This window comes from Xenopus laevis, chromosome 6L, assembly GCF_017654675.1.
Source record: "Xenopus laevis strain J_2021 chromosome 6L, Xenopus_laevis_v10.1, whole genome shotgun sequence".
Lineage (NCBI taxonomy): Eukaryota > Metazoa > Chordata > Amphibia > Anura > Pipidae > Xenopus > Xenopus laevis.
This window is the reverse complement of record NC_054381.1, coordinates 40,991,066-41,014,346: the sequence shown is the minus strand read 5'-3', so window position 1 is coordinate 41,014,346 and position 23,281 is coordinate 40,991,066. Positions and strand designations below refer to the sequence as shown.

The window sequence follows — 23,281 nt, the reverse complement described above, 5'->3', positions numbered from 1 at the left end:
CCTGGCCGGTAAGTTAATTTTACAAAGGTGGCAACCCTATCTGCACATGACTTTTTAGTCTACTGCACCTATGGACACAGTCCACAGTGCAAACCCTGAAATAACCACCACCATCAAGTAGCTCCAGGGTTCCCCTGCATCAATAGGTGACCTTGCACAAGATTCATTAGAACAGACTGAGATGGGCACATACCACAACATGCAAGTGACAACATGGAATGTGTTTAGACACAAGCACCTTTAATAACTTTAATGAATGGGGTCAATATATGCAACAAGCAGGGCCGGATTTACAAAACAGGTGCCCCTAGGCCCACTGCCTTCATCACCCCTGTCCCCTCGCCTTTATTCGTGCCACTTTTCATCATCGGTACTGAAGCAAAGGGGTTAGGCGCATGGGAAATTTAAAAAAATATTGTATCTCCTGCGCATCCCCACTATTTTTAAACCTATGTGGGTGCGGTTGGGCAGAATTCTGCCGCCCTAGGCCCGGGCCTTGGTGACCTTTCCACAAATCCAGGCCTGGCAACAAGTGTATCCATTCTTGCTCAACCACACTGTCTAGATTTTGAATTATACCCATATTGGCCAATAAACATGCCAGTAGATGACACTGGCCAAGAAGGTTTTTTGAGTATTCAGTTATGGACCAGTAACATAACAGTACAATATTTCAAAATGTGAACTATTAAGTGATGACTAAGTGAGATAAGCCAACACAAACCCAAATAACAAATGTAGGTCATTTAGATGAGACTGATCATCCACATGGACAATCTTGAGCAATTATACCAAGAGGCAATGTGAACCCTGGATTTGGGTGCAACCAAATGTCTTCAATCAACAGGTCTAGCAGAAGAATGCCAGAATGTCTCATTCATTGTTTGCATTATTTTCATGGTGCATATTTTTTTCAAAGTTGCTACTAGAGGCCAACCCCCCCCCCCCCAAAAAAACACACGGAAAAAGGAAAATCAATACCTGGTGACAATATAAACAGGACATATACAAATATTTTGTGCATTTTTGACCATTGGCAACCAATGAAACGCTTGCATTCATTGCTAAATCAGCAGCTGGCTGAAAAAAGCCACTTACTGATTGGTTGCTATGGATTACTGCCCATGGGCAAATTTGCCCTGTGTTTATAAATTAGCCCCAGTAGTGTGTGCAATGGGAAGTAATTATTACTTTGGCTGTTGTGCCACATAAGCTCCTCAGAGGCTTTTACATCTTGAAGGTGCTGAATCCACCCTGTCAGGTTTCACTGTGTATCCAAAGTTAACCTGTTGCTTTTTTTATAAATAGTGACAGCACATTGATATCTTTTGCAGAGAAAATACACAAATACATTTTATTGCACTCGCCAGATATTATTTAAGCTATAAGAACTTTGTGAAACTTGCTAAATAGGGGCTGCTGGGGAAGCAGCTTTTCTCTATAAAATGAAAGGGGTGATTTGTAATTTTATTGTTTTGATGGAAATATCACAGGCTACAGTAGGCACACCAGTTCCCCAATGTTTGTAAAGTATTTTCTGCCACTTCTGTATTATTACTTCATATGCCAACAACTGTCTGGGTGCATCATGTGGCATGTGAAGTACATTCTGCCTCGGATCACTTGATTCAAGTCTTAGAGGCTTTTCATATGACCACAAAAGGGGAAGCCCAGAGATTTCAGTGCCACGGAGAGATGCTGGGCGCAGGCTCGGCTAACAATGAATCAGCATTTACACACACAAGGCAACCTAGTTTTTAGGCAATAACACATGGTCAAAAAAAAAGGAGAACACAAATAACACATGGTCAACATTTCACAACATTAAGGAATGTAAATCCAGCATATAACAATTTAATTAGGGATATTACATTCATTCAGGGAAATCAATGCGTCAGGAAGGAACTGCTTTCTCCCTCATGTGGCAGCATTTGCAAGACGTAATGGCATACCTGATGTTTTCTCCATTGCCATTTTGTAGGAGAACATGTTACCTATGGAGAACTATTATATAGGCAACCCGTAGATGGGGAGGCACGTTTATCAAGGGTAGAATTTTGAATGCATGTGCGTTTTTTTAAAACTTACAAGAATACTGAACAAGGGAGGGCACTCCAAAAATTTAGAAATCTAGAATGACATGGATAAGAGTTGCAAAATAACCCAAAAATACTCCCCACCGAGTAACCAAAATACACAATATTACAGCTATTGGGTTTGCACACTCACAAAAAACTGCAAATACACGGTGGTATGAAATATAAAAAAAAATCTTTATATACATTTATCAATCAATACATTGCACAAACAAGTCTCCCATTTATCTATCAAAGATGAATATATACATATACGGCAATGTCATCAAGTAAAGATACATACCACAATTTGTGTGAAATCAAGGCAAAAAAGAAACCACAAGCAATGGATACACTTGCCAGCAATGAGAATTAACCCCAACGTTTCGGCACATTAGCCGTTTTTTTTTTAAAACTCCCATAAATTTGAAAATGTATTAATAAAATCAGATTTTTCCAACTCGGACAAATTGAAACGCCTGGATAACTCAAATCGAATTTGAATCTAATACAAATCAAATTGAATTTGATCGAGCCCGATTTTAAGTTTTTAAGAAAATGCGAATGTCAGGAAGGCTGCAGACATTCCCAAATTGATGCCCATTGACTTAAACAGCAATTCACAAGGTTTTAGGTGGCGAATAGTCAAATTTGAATTCTTAAAGGGCCAGAGTATGATAAATCTCGAAAATCGAATTCGAATTTTTTAAAAAAATCTAATTTGGATAACTCCCTAGTCGAATTTGAGAGTTTTGACCATAAAAAAAAAATTGATTTCAATTCGACCCTTGAGAAATCTGCCCCTTAGAATCCCTAGTAAATGCCTTGTGGTCACTCTAGGGCTCTGGCTGTAGATTTGGTTATGCAATATAACACATAGAAAAAAAGCAAATATAACAGGGCCCATATTCTAAAGTGCTCAAATGCTGTTACAATGGTGGTTGTACACTTGGCTGGACTGCATCAACTGGTTAATGTTGCCCCAGATCGAAGGGAAAATCAAACTTGCCCAATTTTTGTCCAGATATCTGGAGGGTGGGCCCGTTGGAGGTCCCCATACACCGGCAGATAAACTGCTAAATCAGTGTAAAGGGCCCGAATCAACAGATTAAATGTGCCTGTGTATGGCAGCAAATGGAAGCCTCCGCTTTATAGTTATAGTTATATTTTTTAGATGTTTCAAAAATACCAATGCACAATGTTGATTTTATTGTCAGATTCCAGCCCTTCTGGCAAGTAATGAGTGTGGATACAGTAAAGCTGGCCATACATGGAGAGATCCACTTGTTTGGCGGTCACCAAAGGTGAGGTGGGCAATATCGGGCTGATCCGATCGTGGGCCCTAGGGCCCAACGATCAGATCCTAACGAATGGGAACGGGCGGTCGGATCGCGGGACCGCATCAACAAACAGCTGCGGTTGCGATCCGACTGGATTTTTAGTCCCATCAGATCGAGATCTGCCCGAAATCGGGGAAGCCCCTCGGGGGGCTTCATACACGGGCCAGTAAGCTGCCGACTCATCTGTCGGCAGCTTTTAACAGCCCGTGTATGGCCACCTTAAGGGTCTCCCATGCTATATTTTATGTCGATAAGCTTGCATACATACAGTGCAGAAGAACAATTCACACAAGAAATACTGAAGCTTATCTCGTGCTTGAAGTTTCCATGAAACCACAGTGTGCAAGTTAGCGAGTCCGTTTGTTCCCATGATTTCATGCCAGAAAGGGAAGTGTCTAGAACTTGCAGTCGCATTGCTATAAACACAACTGTTGGGGAACATGTAAGAAATATCAAAAAGGTTTTAAAAACACACAGTGCCTCAGAGCATTTTCTCCTGTGTCATAATAGTGATCCAAGTGAACTTAAATTTATGGGAGTTTCACACAAAACAAAAAAATTAAGAGGTGGCAATAATGCCCAAATAATATCCCAGGAGGAGACCCGCTGGATAATAACCCTAAAAGCATTGCAACCAAGTGGTCTAAATAAAGATTTGGATATAAACTGTTTTATCTAATAGCCATGGAAAATATATACGTTTAGTTTCTGACATCAATTGGTTTTTAGTTGTGGTCTTAAGATGAAATCATTTTTATTTGTAACACTAACTTCCTGTCTTACTTCTTATGAATTGCTATTTTTAATAACTTTGTTTTATGTTATTAGGTAAATTATTGAATTTGAATCATCATGTTCAAAATTTGCTAATTGGAATCATTGATCCAATTGTGCTAATTATAAAAGGAGTAATAATATCCAATATTGGACCGCTGTATACCTCACAAACCACAGATTATTGAGGGGGAAAAAACAGAAATATGTATAATATAGTGTAGTATTTTACAAAAAAAAATTTTTTTGTGACACCCTTAGGGGCAGATTTATCAAGGGTCGAATTTCGAAGTAGAAAAAACTTCGAAATTCGACCATCGAATAGAATCCTCCGACATTCAAAGTCGGAGGATTTTATACATCGTAAGATCGTATTCCGATCATAGTACGATCGTACGATCGTATGATCATACTCTGATTCGAACGATTTTATCGTACGATGGTATGATTTTCCCAAAAAATCCTTCGAAAAACTTACCAAAACATAGAGGAGGTCCCCCATAGGCTAAACAGCAATTCGGCAGGTTTAAGTTGGTCGAAGCTTTTTTAAAGAGGCAGTACTGAGATTATCGAATGGTCGAATAGACGAAAATTCCCTCGAATTCACTTCGACCCTTGATAAATCTGCCGCTTAGTGTTTTTTTATATTTGATTTGTGCTTGAAAGTGACTGAAAAAAAGGGGAAAAAAGGAGGCATAAAAAGGATCCACACTCCACAATACTGCCAAATGCTTGTATTATAATTCAGTGAAAACCAAAGACTTTTGTGTGTTTTATGTCACCTTTATGTTTTTGAGGCTGAGCTTAAGGAACGGTTGATTGGAGGGTAAAGATCGTGAACTGTTTTACCGATCGATATATTCCGGAACTCTGTGTGACTTAAAGACATTCAAGCCGTTCAGAAATTAAAGGGAGACAGAAAGTTGGTGCAATATTTCTTAAAGGAAGCGCATACAATTCTAACTTTTTTTAAACAACTGTCGGTTTATAGGGCTGAATTTCAGGCTTAAAAACGACTGGGTCACGTTACGAGACTGTAATTATGGGATCTATTATCTAGATTATTTGGGATGTATGTTTCCTGGATAGTGAGTGTTTCTGACTTTCTAGGGATTATATACCCTGTTTCAAAGTAGGAGGGCCAAGTGGGAACTGCCATATTGCTTCCCTTATTAAGAAGATATTTTTCAGCAAAAGCATTGCTCCAAAAGCTTATACAAGTGGAGATGGGGTTTAAAGGGAACAGCTGCTTTAAAATAACGGAACTCACTTATTTTATCCATCTCTAATGCCCATGGTCTGTTTACCCTTCAACAAAGTCAATCCTGGTTTTACTCCAAGTAGTAAACAAGGTGCTAAAGGCCATCATAGCTGGAATGTATTAGGGAGCCCCTAAGAGTCCATCTTCATGATTCATTATGTCCCCTCTGTAAAGGGTGGGAATATGGATACTTATTACTCCCACCCCACTGTGAATCGGTGCAACAAGGAGAACCTGAGGTTTCAAGCTTAACGGGGTCCATAAAGTACCATACACTTCAACCTAATACTTTCTCATTATCTGGTGGTGTGTTATAAACTTGATAAAGTGGTATCATATTTATAATACACCCTGACACCACAAGATATTGAGAGAATAGAATTCAGTGTATGTCCTTTAAAAACCATCTATATAATAAACTTGTCTCTATATTTCTTGCACAGATAAATCTGATAAAAATATGCTGCTGAGATGTTTTCAAAATATTTATAGAACTGGTAGAACTCCTGGAAAGCCATATTAAGCCCACAACCTTTATATTGTCTCCATATTAGTCTTTAGCTGATTGGCTTGGTAGCAAAAAAATTAGGTGAACTGATATAAAAAATGTATACAATCTAGAAGTGAGGTTTTCTTAGTTTTCCAGTTCAAGCCCTCTTTGAGACCCAGCATATGTTTAGGGCCCACTTGGATCATAACAAGGTCACAAATATATGAAAATATTACTGGATCACCATTTCAACCTTAGTTCCAAGGATTTCTAGGTCAGAAAAAAATGCTCAACCAAGATCTTTACCTAATTAACCTTAAGGGCAGGGGCACACTGGCAGATTCGGGGAGATTTAGTCGCCTGGCGACTAAACGCCTCTTCTTTGGGGCGACAATCTCCCCGAACTGCCTTCTCCCTGCTAAAATGAAAAATCGACTGCGCCAATGCACTTGCGGAACTTTGATTTCCAAAGTCGCCCAAAGTTTCCCCGAGAGAGGAGTTTCGGGCGACTTCGGAAATCGAAGCATCACGCGTGCATTGCGGCAGACGATTTTTCATTTTAGCAGGCGGAAGGTAGTTCGGGGAGAGTGTTGCTCCGAAGAATAGTTGATTAGTCAACAGGCGACCATCTCCCCTTTTGCGAAAGCCCTAAAGATGGGTTTCCAGGAACATGTAGGAGATACAGTAAACCAGACACTGTTCCACCTTCAGGGTACACAGATTACTCTGTTATATGTATGTATGTCTGTCTGTCAGACGTGTTTATTGAAAAGTCTAAAATAGATGTGTACAATATCATGAAGTAAGATTATAAATACAGAATATAACTGCTGTTATTTTATCAACCCGAGACAAACTGGTCTTCACAAGAGGATTAAACATATGAAGAGGTCTATGAACTCATAATGCTGTATCTGAAATGTGTGGGTGATGGTTAAAGGAAACTGAAGTTTGTTTAAGCAATTTAAACTCTGAACACCTCTAAATAGATGATGCCATGCCAGCCCAAACCACAGTGTTGTTACCAGAATTTACTAGTCCCACAGCAAAATCAATTTAAGGACCCCCTCAACTTTGGAAATTAGACAATTAAAGACATATAATTAGAGTGTTTAGAAGTCAGTGTCCTATCTGGCTCCTATACCTCCTGGCACCCCAAATATTTCTCTTTGTTAAAGCAATAGACAAAGAGTATATTGTGCAGTCTGATTAGCTGAACTTATATTTAACAATGGTATAATGTCCCCTATCAGTTAACCGGACTATTTAAAGGAGAACTAAAGCTTAACTATAGAAGTAGCTAGATATGTTGTACATTATGTTGGGCTCCTATACCAGCCCAAGGCAACCACAGCAGTAACGATCTGTGTATCCAAAGATGCCCCAGTAGCTCCCCATCTTCTTTTCTACTGATTCACTGCACATGCTCTGTGCTGCTGTCACTTACTGAGCTTAGGGACCCACTCACAATATACAGTACACATAGAATAGAAATGTCACAATGTAAGGCTGATTAGTAATTACAGACCAACCTCATTTTCTGCTTGATAATTTGCAACGACCCCTAAGTTTAGCTTCTCAACAGCTGCTCAGAGACCACTGAGCATGTGAGTGTCACAGACACTTTCCAAGATGGTGACCCCCTGCGACAAGTTTAAAGTCCTGGATCATCGCTGCTATTGAGAAGCTGAAACTTTAGGCTGGTGCAATAAGTTCAGTATATAAAATATGGCATTTTTATCCATATTCATTTTTAAGGTTTGGTTCTCCTTTAAGCAGCAGAACAAGGCTAGAGCCACATGGGCAGACATGGAGAAGGTGGCTCTCAGCAGTTGACTTCAGGCATTTGAAAAGAAAGCAAAGAGAAGTGTGGCTGCAATTTAGCAAACTGTTCACTCCAGTGTTTCCCAAGGCAATGTAAATTGCTACTTGGGCAAATACTAAACGGTAAGGCACTTACCGTAACACCAAAAAATGAAAGTGGTTTTAATGACCATGGCTACACAGCAGCTTGTTTATATAAACTATGGTAATGTTTCTGAAACCAACACACTGGTTTTACCAGTGCAGCAGAACACTACCTTATATTTTCATTACTTTAAAAAACTTTTTTTGGTTGATTTTCTTCCCTATATCGGTCCCATACTTGTACAACTTAACAATGACACTGTGCTAACACGTGTTGTGTACATACATGTAATAGGAACATCAAGTTCACTGTTCTGTTTTCCCTGTATCTGTATATTTTGCTTCTGGAAAATTGTCTAAATAGGAAGCTCTCTCCAATGTATGCATGTTGTGTCCAATTAGCAGTAACTCAATAATATTAACAAGCGCATGATCAAGACACCAGTCAGATCATCATATGATTTGGAGTCCAGATGTCAGATAAAGTAAATCATACCAATTTAGCATTGCAAAATGTTTTATTCAGGCACAAACTTGTTTGCGTGCACAAAAGGCTGCCTTTAATAAAAAATAAGGAGCATTTAAAGGGATACTGTCATGGGAAAAAAATTTTTTCCAAAATGAATCAGTTAATAGTGCTGCTCCAGTAGAATTTTGCACTGAAATCCATTTCTCAAAAGAGCAAAAAGATTTTTTTTATATTCAATTTTGAAATCTGACATGGGGCTAGACATATTGTCAATTTCCCAGCTGCCCCAAGTCATGTGACTTGTGCTCTGATAAACTTCAATCACTCTTTAGGGCTATTCCACACGGGGAGATAGCGACGCGTTTGCGGTCGCGACGACAAAGCGCCGCGACAGTCGCCGCGACCGGCGCAGGCGACAGTTTTGTATGGGCGCCTATGTAAAAACGCCTGTGCTAACCACACGAGGCGATGCGCTTTTCAACAGTCGCCTGAAAAAGCCTGGCGAGGCATTTTCAGGCGACTGTTGAAAAGCGCATCGCCTCGTGTGGTTAGCACAGGCGTTTTTACATAGGCGCCCATACAAAACTGTCGCCTGCGCCGGTCAGTCGCCGCGACCGCAAACGCGTCGCTATCTCCCCGTGTGGACTAGCCCTTACTGCTGTACTGCAAGATGGAGTGATATCAGCCCCTCCCTCCCCCCCAGCAGCCAAACAAAAGAACAATGGGAAGGTAACCAGATAGCAGCTCCCTAACACAAGATAACAGCTTCCTGGTAGATCTAAGAACAGCACTCAATAGTAAAAACCCATGTCCCACTGAGACACATTCAGTTACATTGAGAAGGAAAAACAGCAGCCTGCCAGAAAGCATTTCTCTCCTAAAGTGCAGGCACAAGTCACATGACTGGGGGCAGCTGGGAAATTGACAAAATGTCTAGCCCCATGTCAGATTTCAAAATTGAATGTAAAAAAATCTGTTTGTTCTTTTGAGAAATGGATTTCAGTGCAGAATTCTGTTCGAGTAGCACTATTAACTGGTGCGTTTTGAAAAAAACATGTTTTCCGATGACAGGATCCCTTTAAGTTTTGGTAATTAAAGTAAAAAAAAAAAGAAAAAAACTACATACAGGGGTGTTACTTTTACAGCCCCTCGCTGTATTTGCTCACAAATTATTTGCACACATAAATTAAGTGAAACCTCAAACAATAAAATGAATATTTCATAGTAAATGCCCCATGGAAATAGAGTATAAAAAAGAAAGATACTGGGAAGATATAATCATGGGAAGTAGCAGACAATACAGCCCCTATCATAAGATCTGAGGATGTTAGAAGGGCAGCATGATTGTATACTGGTTTTATAAAGTGCATAAAACATCAAGATCTATCAAGGTTAATTCTAGTAGGAGATATAATTGGGAAAATCCAAATAATTGGGACAAAGCCTTATGGTTTGCAAATCTGATTTTGTTTTTTGAGTTTTCATAATAAACATAAAAACCACAATAACAAATCATACAAAACTTAGAAAGGAAAGAAAAAAGATAAAGGAGAAGAGAGAGAAGGTCTCAAGGGCCATAAGAGGTGGGGTCGAGTGACTCATCCACATGTTTGAGTTGCCACATTGTTATGTTTGCGCTGCTACCCGGGTGCCCCATACTGCATCGAGCTTTTTAGATCAGCCTCTGGCTACATATGTTAGTTTCTGTATAGAGAATGCCATTGATTAACTTTTTCCAAAAATTGAGTGAGGGGGCGGTCATAGATTTCCAATGGAGTAATATTGATTTTTTGGCATAATACAGCAATAGCAGACAGCATAATCTCATATACGAGTCCATGATAGAGTCTTTCATGACACTAAGGAACAAATTTACTAAAGGGCATGGTGTCAAACGCTAGCGAAAATTCGCCAGTGTGATTTCATTACGGGACTTCACGATTAACTAACGGGCGCTGGCGTAAATTTGCTAGCGAAGGGGAGAGACTGTAGCGCTACTTCACACTCCAACGCCAGGCAAATTTTCGCTCTAGCGAATGGACGTAACTACGCAAATTCACTAAGATGCAGATTTTAATGAACGTTACTTCTTGCGCCAGACTTGCCTTCGACACCTCAGACCAGATGAAGTGCAATAGAGTAGATAGGAGTTCCTCAAAAAAAAATTTTTTTTTACATTTTTCCAAAAAAACGCTGCCGACTTTTCAGTTTTTCAAGGTGATAGGCTCCAAAAGATCGTAACATTTTTTTTGTGTAGGGCATTATAACAACGACGTTTGGCGCCCTCGAAGCAACTTTGCATTTTAGTGAATGAGCGTTGTCCAGACAAATTTTTCGTCTGGTGAAGTGTGGCGATGTGAGCGAAGCCGACGCTGGCAAATTTCCGGAGGTTAGTGAATTTGCCCCTAAGAAGGCAGACTAGGGGGGGGGAGCATGCATCAGGCAGGTTAAGTTTTGCCGCCATGTATTGTATAACCTCAGTCCAGAATTGCTGTATTGACGTACACTACCAAAATACACGAAATAACCTACTGTGGTTCTACATCAGTTGCTGTGGGTTACTGTTTAGCCAGCCTGTTTGGAGTATAGTATAGAATAGTATACTCCTATACTTTAGGTGGTGTTTTATGAAGGAACCCAGACAACAAGTTCTGATTGGGACATTAATGGCAATGGCACTTTGCACAATAGCAACACACTTGCAACTGCCCCCACCATTGACTTTTATTGTAATCTCTTTGGCCCTTCAAATATGGGCAGTTACTGTGATAAGTCTGTAGAGGGGCAATTGTGAGCATTTTGTTTTTCCACTTGCACACAGAACTGAAAAGCATGCGAGTGTCAAAAACAGTCACTATTCTAGAGTGTTCCATTGTCCTAAGCGATTCAGTCGGGTCGCATCCGTCAATTATTTCTCCCTCAAAAGTGATTGATATCTAGTATTTTTGAGATACTGTACTTTTGATAAACTGAAAATTCTCAAATATTCTCAAAATATTAAATTTCCAAACACCTTACCTTACAGCCTGCCTCTACAGAAGTAACTTCTTAAATAGTATACCTGCGAACCAAAACAATTCCGGATCAAATAAAAATTCAAACAAACGTATGAAAAAACCACCGACAGCCATAACCGACAGGATATAGAAAAACAGCAGAAGACGACTTTTTAATAAAGGAAAAACCTTTATTTAAACATATATTTAAATGGCAGTAAAACAAATATATGCAATACATTATTCTGAATAAACATTACTTTAAAAAAATGAACATTATTACAATGCAGTTTGTGATACAAATATTCCAGGTTTGTATTCTCAAAGAAGCAGTTTTGTACAGAAAAAGCCAACAGGAATATAGAAAGACCAATGCATGTCTTATGTAACTTTTAGAAGATCAGCTGATGGGGGTTTAATTGGAGTCTTTCCCAATGTAAATTGCTTGGCTTCAAACTGTGCAAGATCTTCTACGGAAAGTTCATTCCGTGGCGTAAACAAAGGATTGCTTGTATTATCAGATGTAAAAGAACCAGACACAGCAGTAGCCGAAGTTGATGCCTTGAAAGGCTGCCCGGCCAGTGATGTTGAACTTGCAGTTGTATTTAAGGACCCAGTAGCTTGCCCAAATAATAAGGTAGTCTGTACCGGGACCGCAGTCCCAGCACTAAAAAGATCACGAACGCTAGAAGTCTTAGCTCCAGTGTTTACTGTTGTGCCGAAGCCTCCCCCAAAACCAGAAGCCGGTGCAGTGCTGGAAGCCACACCGAAAGCAGGAGCTGCAGCAATATTAGCGGCCCCCTGAAAACCAGCTGCATTTGAAGCAGCTCCAAAGCCTGAATTGGATGCCGTGGAGCCAAAACCAGATATTGTTGATGGAGCAAAACTAAAGGAAGCTGCAGCTGCTGCCACTCCACTTCCAAAACTTGGTGCACTGGTGGGTTTGTTTCCAAATGCAGAAAAATCTGATCCAGCTAATGCATTTGGCACAGCAGGTTTAGCGGCGGTTGTTGTGTCTGCTTTAAAGCTAAACGTGACTGCTGTTGGGGCTGTGTTGCTTGTAGGAAAACCTGCAAAAAAGGAAAAGAGCCATAATCATAATGACCATATTTTAGAACCTGAAAGCAACATACTTGGGTATAAAAATTAAACCGACATGAAAAAAAATGCTAGGAAAAATCTAAATCACTTTAGCATTGTATGAAATACCAAATAAGCTGGTGCCTAAAGGGGTGGTTCACCTTTTTATCCAGCATCTCTTCAATTTGCATTTTAAGCAATCTGGTTGCTAGGGTGCAAATACCCCTAGGAACCATGCATTGATTTGAATAAGAGACTGGAATATGAACAGGAGAGGCCTGAATAGACGGATCAGTAATAAAAAGTAGCAATAACAATACATTTGTAGCCTTACAGAGCATTTGTTTTTGAGAAGGGGTCAGCGACGCCCATTTGAAAGCTACAAAGAGTCAGAAGAAAAAGGCAAATAACTAAAACTAATAAAGAATGAAAACCAATTGAAAAGATGCTTAGAATTGGCCATTCTAACGAATAGTAAAAGTTACCTTAAAGGTGAAACACCCCTTTAAGTAGTACAAATACAAGTAAGGCCTCAGCAAGGTCTGGACTTGTACATTGTCACAACTACAGATGTATTTGGTTAGTGTCAGAGTTCTGCTGCCTTTTTTTCATTCTTATACTTTGGGGCAGACGTTACCCTGCTTACACCCAATACAAAACGATGACAGATGCAGTTACCATCAGGTTAACTTACTTAAAGCACCAAAGGCAGAATTTTGCTGTCCACTATAACCAGGAGTCACATCAGGCGATGGACTGTTCAGTTCATTTAGCTGCAAAATAGAACATCATGGTTAGACTAAATTCAATGTTAGGAACAGCAGGGACAGAAACACAGATGAAACATCCAGTTTATAAGTTAGCATGTTCTTCCTTGTACACTCCTTAGAGAAATAACAGCTATAATTGTTTGGTGGCTAAAACAATATATAATGGGTGTAACGCAGTATAAAGAAAGGTATGTACACTTTGTGGTTCCTTGATGCATTTTGTAGAGCTCAGAATGTACTTCTCTACCTTTGAAGGAAAGTAAAAGCTCAACATAAAAACTTTTGTTAGCAAGAATTTATTAGAACTTTATTTAATAGCATACATTAGGAAGGAACACATCTCAATCTTCACCAGTTTATCTGATGGAGGATAAGTCCATTTTGAAATGGTGCTGATGTGATTTGTGAAAGACTCTTTTTTAGTACTAAAGTTATAGCTGTGTTTTTTGTATTCTTTTAATTCACTGTACTTCCTAACAACTAAAGAGTTAAGAAATATCTTTATTTTAAATTATAATACAAGTATGGTATCCGTTATCTGGAACCCCGTTATCCAAAAAGCTCTGAATTATGTACAAGCTGTCTCTCATAGACTCGATTTTATCCAAATAATCCAAATTTTTACAAACGATTTCCTCTTTCTCTGTAATAATAAAACAGTAGCTTGTACTTGATCCAAACTAAGATATATAATGAATCCTTATTGGAAGTAAACTCAGCCTAATGGGTTATTTAATGTCACATGATTTACTAGTAGACTTAAGGTATGAAGATCCAAATTACAAAAAGATCCGTTATCCGGAAAACCCCAGGTCCCGAGCATTCTGGATAACAGATCCAGTATTTTGTGACTAGTCTTTTGCTGCCCTCTAGTGGTAATATTAAACAAAGTTAAAGAAATCAGATGCAATAGATACAGGTATAGTATTTGTTATTCAAAATGCTCGGGACCTGGGGTTTTCCAGCTAACATCTTTCTAGAATTAGTAACTTAAGCCTACAAGATAACCATTCAAACTCAAATAAATCCAATAGACTGTTTTTGCTTCCAATAAGGATTAATTATATCTTAGTTTGGAAAGTACTGTTTTATTAATACAGAGAAAAGGGAAATCATTTTTAAAAATCTGGTTTATGTGGATATAATAGACTGAATGGAATATGGCCTTCCCGTAATTCAGTTCTTTCTGGATAAAGGGTTTCCAGATAATGGATCCCATACCTGCATATTTAAATAAAAGGCACAGCATGACCAATCATATATACATTTGTAAACTGCCCATATGTGAAAAAGGTGCATGTGCCCTGTCTAGAAAGCAGCACTATATCACTGTTTGTATCCAAACATGAGGAAACTTCGGGCGACTTCGGAAAATGTGTCATCCCGCTGGCGATTTTTCATTCTAGCCGGTGGGAAGGCAGTTCGGGGAGTTTGTCGCCCTGAAGAGAGGAGATTTGTTGCTGGTAGGGATGCACCGAATCCAGGATTCGGTTCGGGATTCGGCCAGGATTCTGCCTTTTTCAGCAGGATTCGGATTCGGCCGAATCCTTCTGCCCGGCCGAACCGAATCCTAATTTACATATGCAAATTAGGGGCGGAGAGGGAAATTGAGTGACTTTTTGTCACAAAACAAGGAACTTAAAAATGTTTTCCCCTTCCCACCCCTAATTTACATATGCAAATTAGGGTTCGGATTCGGTTCGGTATTCGGCCGAATCCTTCGCCAAGGATTCGGAGGTTCGGCCGAATCCAAAATAATGGATTCGGTGCATCCCTAGTTGCTGGGGCGACTAATCTCCCCGAATCTGCCTGTGTGTCCTGACCCTTAGGTTTAAGCAGCTCTAGTTCAGCACATGCTTGGATTACAAGATATAAAATGTATTGCATTACAGGAAATTACAAGGGAAGGGACATGCTCTTAGGGGGGGAAAAAAAACAGCACTATGTATTTCCCTGCTGAGAGTAATCACATTAGGCACATTGATTAAAGGGTCCAGTGGGACCCGAAACGTTGTCCTTTGTTTGTTTGTATATGGGCTAAATAAATCACTTAAGATTTTGTATTAATTCCAGAGTGCTACTGGATTTTTTTTTTCCTGGATGTATCAGTTGACCCAAAAAGCAGGCGAGGGTCTTCCAGTGTAGCACCTGAAACCTACACAGGTATTAAAGGACCAGTAACATCACAATTCTCTAGTATACCACGAAAAAAAAAACGCACAGCCTTGATTAAGAAATAGCTTACCGAAACTCTGCTTGCGCTCCTCTTCAGAAAAGGCGACACATCAACGATCCATTGAGCGTTGCACAATTTCTCCTCCCTGGCTATCTCCTATAAGGAAGGCAGGGAGGAGAAATCGAGCGCCGCATGATGGATCGCCTTTTCTGAAGAGGAGGGCAATAAGAGTTTTGGCAAGTTATTTCTTAACAAAGGCTGTGCGATTTTAAAGTTTAATTAGTCTTGGTGTTTTGTTTTTTTCGTGGTATACTAACAAATATTTTTAAAGGTCCTTTAACGAGGGTAGAGCACTCTTAATTACTAATATATATGCTATTAAGGGAAGGCATATGACGAAGCTAAATCATGGCTAAGCCTCTCATGTGTATTTAGAAATTAAATAAAACACAGGGCTTGTACACCTATTCCTCATAAGTTTGTCTGGACTTCTGTTAAGTACCAGTCTATATTTCCCCTTTACGACAGCACAGATTAAACAGATAAGAACCCTTCAGAACACCTAATAAAATGTATTAGTGAGACTCACCAGGGCTGTTTTTATTGATGGATTTGGGTTTTTTAGTTCAAGTATCCGTTGTTTCCATTTGCTTCCAAGTTGCTGAACAGCATTGATCTGGAGAAGAGGGATGATTACAATTAAATGTAATGCTATGTATTTTATGTGCAAGCTTGTAGTACAAAATGAGCAGATAACACCACACAAGAAAAATAAAAAATAAAAACAAGGACAATTTTAAAATCCACATGTGGCCACATAGCAGCACAGTAGTGAGGAGCAATATGTGAGACCTGGAATGAAGAGATGGAGGCAGAGAACAGACTAGGACATTGCTTCTGTAATGGTAGGCTTGATCTAGCTAACTACTTGTGACAACATCAAGAACCTTCAATAACAATGTGCAAAAATCTGGCTAGGATAAGTTCAAAAATAAGATCCACTATGTGTCACAGAAAACAGGTACAAATGGGACAGAATTCCCTTACTACTCACATTTTGCCAAGACTGGTTAAAGGGCTTTTTCATCTTTAAATTAACTTTAAGTACAAATTACCCTAGCAACCAATTAGTGATTTGACTGCAAAACTGGAATAAGAATAGGAGAGGGCCTGCATAGCCTCACAGAGAAACAGTTTATGGACTACCAAAGACAGTGACCCCCATCTGAAACCTAGAAAGTCAGAAAAAGAAGGCAAATAATTCAAAAACTATAAAATACATAATATCATAAATATTTCTAGGGCAAGTAATTACAATCAATATTCACTAGATAAAGTAGAATGAGCTCTAGTGCAGGGTAGGATGGGCTGTGTAAGGCAATGGATTTAACTATTTTGGTTGACCAGGTATAGGATAATTGTGGCTCTTTGAGTTGGATACATTCACTTACATATTTCAGAGGATTTCCTTCCGCCTGGCAAACAGAGTATTCAAGACGCAGCTCCTCTGGGGAGAAGTCTGTAAATCCTGGGGAAACGCAGACGAAAAAAAAAATTGAGAATCCACAATCACTGCCCATAATGTTATCCAACAGCAGTCCTGTTACTGCAGGATTCACCTCTCTGAGTGATCTCACCTCACCTTTATCCTATGGAATATCTCTACACTCTAGCTTTTTATTCTTTTAAGCTTCCAGTTGAGAAACTACAATACTTTATAACATGACTTTTACATAACATGGTTTATGGAGAATTTCATGCATCTGTGTGAACTGTGCGTATGGCAAAGGCCGCAGGCATTTTCATCACAGCAATCTTTTGAATGAGACATGGTAGCTAGAGTATACTCAGTTTCCATTGGGAGAATCACAATGTGCCAGGTGTGATATACAGGCAACAGGCATATCCCATGGAACAGAATGTTTACCTTTAGGCTGATGACACACTAGGAGATTAGTTGCCCATGATAAATCTGCGCTAGCTTGAGCACCTTATCTCCTGCAAATGCTATGCCATTAGCAATACTGTAAAGTGCTGATGTTTTTGTGGCCCAAAGTTTGCACCCAAGGCAACTTTTGAAGAATGGTGTATATTTACCCACCAGTGATTTATATAAATGTCAGTGAGAAAGCATTTGCAGATTAGTTGCCCACAGTAGAGCAGATTTATCATGGGCAACTCCTAGGGGCAGATTTATCAAGGGTCGAATTTCGAAGTAGAAAAAGCTTTGAGATTCGACCATCGAATTGGAATACTTCGACTATCGAAGTTTACATCGAATTTGGCCATTTGCAGTCGAAGTAAAATCATTCGATCAAACGATGAAATCCTTGAATCGATCAAACGATTTTTCTTCGACTTCAAAAAACGTAGAAAAATGCTCTAGAAGGTCTCCATAGGCTAACATAGCACTTCGGCAGGTTTAATTTGGCAAAGTATTGAAGTAGAAGTTTTTTTTTTAAAGAGACAGTACTTCGATTATCGAATGGTCGAAGTATTTTTACTTTGAATCGAATTCGAAGTAGCCTAATCGATTGTCGAAGTATCCAAAAAATTACTTCGAATTTAGAATTTTTCCAAAATTCTCTCTAATTCACTTCGACCCTTGATAAATCTGCCCCTACTGTGCCATAGCCCTTATATAAGAATGTAATAGATATTCAGATAATAAAGTAGATAATAAATTTTCTTATTATTATTTATTAATTAATATGCTTTTTTTTTTTTTTTCTTCTTTTCTTCTTCTTTCCTTCTTTTTTTTTAATGTATTTATGTATACAGATAGATGTATTTAATGAGTCATGATGACTATGCAATGAGAAAACATTTATTGCTGTATTGTTCTGTTATGTGTTTTACTCTGTTTTAACAAAAGAAAAAAAACTGAATAAATAAATTAAATATAAAAAAAAAATCTGCCCCTACTGTGCCATAGCCCTTATACAAGAATGTAATAGATATTCAGATAATAAAGTAGCAATTGCTCTTTATTATTTATTTTGCATGTTGCTTGAATTATCAACATTCCTATTCTTCCTATTGCCTGCGGCAGCTTACTGAAAGACTGTGAAGGTTCTGTTTGGTTGTTATTTTTATTTAGGGATAAAATTACCCGAGATATTTTTCTTCTCTTTCAACATGGAGTAAACCGAAAACATCCATTGCCCTGAAGATTCCCAGATCTCCATATCCTTCATTATGTCATCTCTAAAAGGAGACAGAGACCAGTAATATTTATTGACTGCAGCAGTAATCTGGGAAACACGTGTATAAGAGACCTGACACTGCAATATTCTATTTCTCTGAATAGGAGGTGCTTTTGCTAACCACCATTAGGTATCAGATTGTATCCAACCCAGTAGCTGTACAATAAAGCCCTTCAATACCTTCAATACCAATGTATTCCTATCATAAAGACATTAGAGAGTAGATTTTTTAGACAGTTAATTTCTGATTAAACATGAGCTCTAGTACCAAGTTTTATTAAGGCCATTGGGTGATAGGCACATGAGAGCAGTCAATTCTATATTGGTATTCCCATGCTAGGCAGTAGGTGTGGCGAGAAAGGCAGAATCCTATTCAAACACAAGTAACTACAGCTTTTTCAGAATTTAATAAAACCCCTTTGCCAAAACAGTGTTGTAGATAAAGGTGGCCATACCTGGGCTAATATAAGCGGCTGACAAACCCCTATCATACTAAGTCAGTAGATTACCAGAGAGTGTATGGGGCTTGTTGGCCTCCTGTATGGCTACCAGATATCTAGCTGACCCAAGCAGTTCTACATTGGCCCACATTAGGATGATCCAATGCAAAAGATTGGATAAGTCAAAGATCTGCTCATTTGGTGACCTCATCAAGACAAGTCACCACCATCAAAATAAAATGACTTACAGAATATTTCCTTTGTCTGTCTGACCATCTCTGGAATTGTCTTGTGAGCTTAAGGCAGCAAAGCGATTCTGAGTCGAAGGGAGTCCTGTGGCTGCTGTAGATTTAACATTCCTGCTGCCAAATCCAGAAAATGATCCAGCTGAAGGTTTTTCACTGTCCCTATTGATCCATGTTGTGGATTTGGAAAAGTTGGATGGTTGTACATATCTCTGCGATGATGCACCCCAGGTGCCCTTAGCATTACCTTAAATGATGAGGTAAGAGTAGGTTACAAATAATAGTATTTTGGAGATGGTAAAGTGTCTATAGTGCATTTGCCAACTAACTACAGATATAATCAGAAAAATCAACGCTACGATTTTCGGACTGTCTGTGGGGTAGCATAATAGTCCCAACAATTCCTACCATGGCAATCAGTTGTTTAGTCAACCGGACAGGTTAGAAAATTTCAGTCAGATAAAACAAGTATTCTTACAATTGCTGTCTGTCAATGTATGACCAAAACATTGTCTGATTTGTTACTTTATCTACTTTAATTCTACAATTTCAATCTTTAGCGTAATTAAAACAAGCGATCGAAATCTGAATGTCCACCGTACACAGAATAAGATATGAAAGTCTATGGCCAGTTTAATATGATACAGGCCTATAATTATGGCAACTGTATGTGGGAATGATATAGTATCCATTACAGTTTAACTTTTTTTTTTATAATATGTCTCAACAGAATTAGTTGGTTGAGATGGGTTAAAAACGCTGGCCTGCACAGAGCCCTAAGCCCAGATAAGTAGAAGCTGTTATAGCAGCGAAGTGATGACCAACTTTGTACAGGTACCGATGATTTCATTAAGTAGATGTCTGTATATTTTTGGCCATAAAGTGTCTCCGTCTCTTTAAAGGACAGTGTTGGCATACATGTTTTTCATGCATACAAATAAAGTCTCATACTCAATGGTTGATTTGTAATAATATCCACTGCTTGCAAGGAGATTGCTTCAGCTTCTATGTCCATTATGCTGCAGCTGTCAATGTTATTGACAGGTGCCCTTTAGGTGGAAGGCTCTAGGCAACCCTGCAGGGTGTTTGGCCAATTGGTGTTGGGGCCAAATAAAAAGACACAGCAGGACCGGTGCATCGCCTCATTCCATTGTTCTGTTCACCCAATTTATAGTGCAGGAAGTTTCCTGCTACATACATATTTAACACCGATAAATTAGTTAGGATGGGTAAGTTGTCAGAACACAGATCCTTCTGGCATATGGTATGGGCCTGCCCACAAAGTATTGGGTAGACATCTGTGCTTACATATCAGAGGCTCTGGAGATTTTATATACACCTGAAAATTGCCTTCTGGGAATTGTAGAAGATATTATTCCTGCACACCATACCAGACAAGCAGTGAGATCATTGCTGTTCTATGCAAAAAAGATGTTAATAATGCACTGGATCTCTACCATTGATTAAACTTACATATGAAGCAAGGGGATGCTCATCTAAATTTCAGAAAGTGTGGGAAACATGGTGCGACATACACTTAGGAGACAATCTACACTGATGTGTTGCTGGCTAATTTTATGAGTGATTGCAAATAAATAACGTGAAGATACTGTACCCCCCTTCCCCCCCCCCTTTTCTGTACCCCCCTTTTTTTGTTTGAAACTCAATAAAAAAAGAAACCTTTTAAAAAAAAAAGTGCAGGCAGTGAAGAGGAGCAGTTCCAATTGATGGAACCAACCATAAGACCTGCACAACTAAACCTGGGCACATAGGGGCAAATTCACTAAAGCACGAAGCGGCCAACGCTAGCGCAAATTCGCCAGCGTGACGTCATTTTGTTACTTCGCCGATTTACTAAAGGGTGCTGGCATAAATTCGCTAGCGATGTGGACCTACTCTAGCGCTACTTCGTACCCTTACGCCTGGCGAAGTTGCGCTATGGCGAAGGGACTTAACTACGCTAATTCACTAACTTGCGCATTTTACTGAACGTTACCTCTTGTGCCAGACTTGCCTTCGCCACCTCAGACCAGGCGAAGTGCAATAGAGTAGATAGGGCTTGCTTCAAAAAAAGTCCTGGCGTCTTTTACTTTTTTAAGGGTGAAAGGCTGAAAAAGAGTGTAAATTTTTTTTGGGGGGTACCCTCCTTCCCCCCTACATTTCCTGACATATGGCACCTCAACTATACAGTGGGCACATGTATAGGGCAAAATAACAACTCTATTTTATTGTATGAAGCTTTCCCAGGCTTGTGTAGTGTAATGTATTTGCTGCTACATATACGTCCATTGTACTTTAACTTGGCACCATATGCAAATTAGGCATTGCTATTGTAACTTCACTTTGCTTGAGGAATTAACGCTAGTACAACTTCGCTACCGTTCGCCTCCCTGAGCTCAACTTTGGATTTTAGTGAATTAGCGGCACCATGGTGAAACGTCGCCTGGCGAAGGCGTCGCTAGCGTATTTTCTGGGATTCGTGAATTTGCCCCATAGTACTTGTTTGGTGGTAGAAAGCAAGATATTTGCATAAAAAAAAAATATAAAAAAATACTTTTAGCTTGCAGGACATTTAGGTGCAGTCGTGACTATATACCATTCTGCGGAACACAACAGAGGAAGTGGGGAGCTCACTCTAATAATATCACATACAGCACAGAAATAGTTTTTGGTGTTACTGCTCCTTTAATTGCCCATTGTGGATTATGAAGCTGCTGTGGGTAACAGGTTTCATTTCATGTCACTTTATTCCGTTCAGTTGCGCAGCAAATCTTACAGGGGTTGTTCACATTTAACTATGTTATAGAATGGTCAATTCTAAGCAACTTTTCATTTGGTTTTCATTAGTTATTTGCCTTTCTCTTCTGACTCTTTGCAGCCCTTCTAAAAAAACAAAAAACAATGCTCTGTAAGGCTACACATGTAATGTTACTTTTTATTACTGATCCTCCTATTCAGGCCTCTCCTATGCAAATTCCAGTCTCTTATTCAAATCAATGCATGGTTGCTAGGGTCATTTGGGCCCTAGTTACCAGATTGTTTAAGCTGCAAATTGAAGAGCTGCTGGATAAAAAGCTAAATAACCCCAAAACCTTCAATAATAAAAAAAATGAAAACCAATTGCAAATTGTCTTAGAATATGCCTCTCTACATCATTAAAAGTAAGCTAAAAGGTGACCCACCCCTTTAATAGCCCGAAACTCAATGTAAACAAATCAAAGTACCTGCTGGCTCTTGATATCGGTTCTGCTCCGGATATCGGCTCTGCTCCGGATATCGGCTCTGCTCCTGATATCGGCTCTGCTCCTGATATCGGCTCTGCTCCTGATATCGGTTCTGCGACTGGTACCGGTTGCCTCCTCCTCCTCCGCCGCCTCTCGGGTGTTCATTCCAACACTTCTCTCCGTACCGGCAGCGGCCCTGAAGGAAAAAGTTACAGATAGCCATGGTAGTCACGTGAGCAGGACGTCGGAAGGGGCGGGAGAAGGCGCCGGATGGGACTTGTCTGGTAGGTAGCAGAATCCAACCCGCCTGCTGTGGGCGTATGTTGTTGTGGAGCTTCAGGGAGGCGGGGCTTGTCAGGGATATGTCGCTGGCAGATGCTTTTGTCCATAAGCCTCACCTGCTATTTTTTTTTATCCCTCACCCGCCGACCCACTAACTAGTAACCTGAGTCTGAGACCGTCTTCTTTATAACCCTACTGCTCCCCTATTAATATGAAGTTTCTCCTCCTTTTCTTTCCAGCCTCCTTTATTCTTGTACTGGGGACAGTGTGGAAATATATTATATTCAAGTCAAGTGTTTTTCTGTTGTGGGACATGGTCAGTTGTATGCTGCTGTATTAATAAATACAGATGTCATTTAGATATTCATATTCGTTCTTACATTAGTGCCAGTCCAGATGTACTGTAACCACTTCCAATTAGGGTTGCCACCTGGCTGGTATTTTACAGGCCTGGCTGGTAAAAATAATGGTTGATTCCAATGTTATTAAGCGTAAGGGCACATGCTAAGATTAGGAGAGATTTAGTGGCCCTGCGACAAATTGCC

The 23,281-nt window shown here is 39.5% G+C and overlaps 1 long non-coding RNA gene across 2 annotated transcripts; it reads right to left on the bottom strand.

The window, feature by feature from the left end:
* Positions 1 to 11,483: 11,483 nt before the first annotated feature.
* nup42.L lies at positions 11,484 to 22,826 on the bottom strand. Of its 2 annotated transcripts, XR_005961780.1 has the most exons (8): positions 22,524 to 22,787; positions 22,455 to 22,487; positions 19,234 to 19,477; positions 18,452 to 18,546; positions 16,791 to 16,867; positions 15,929 to 16,015; positions 13,088 to 13,166; positions 11,484 to 12,383 (listed from the first exon to the last, which is right to left on the bottom strand). It is a non-coding gene; the product is annotated as a nucleoporin 42 L homeolog (long non-coding RNA). The 2 variants fall into 2 exon arrangements; XR_001936092.1 differs by having other exon boundaries at positions 22,455 to 22,826.
* Between the last annotated feature and the right edge of the window lie 455 nt (positions 22,827 to 23,281).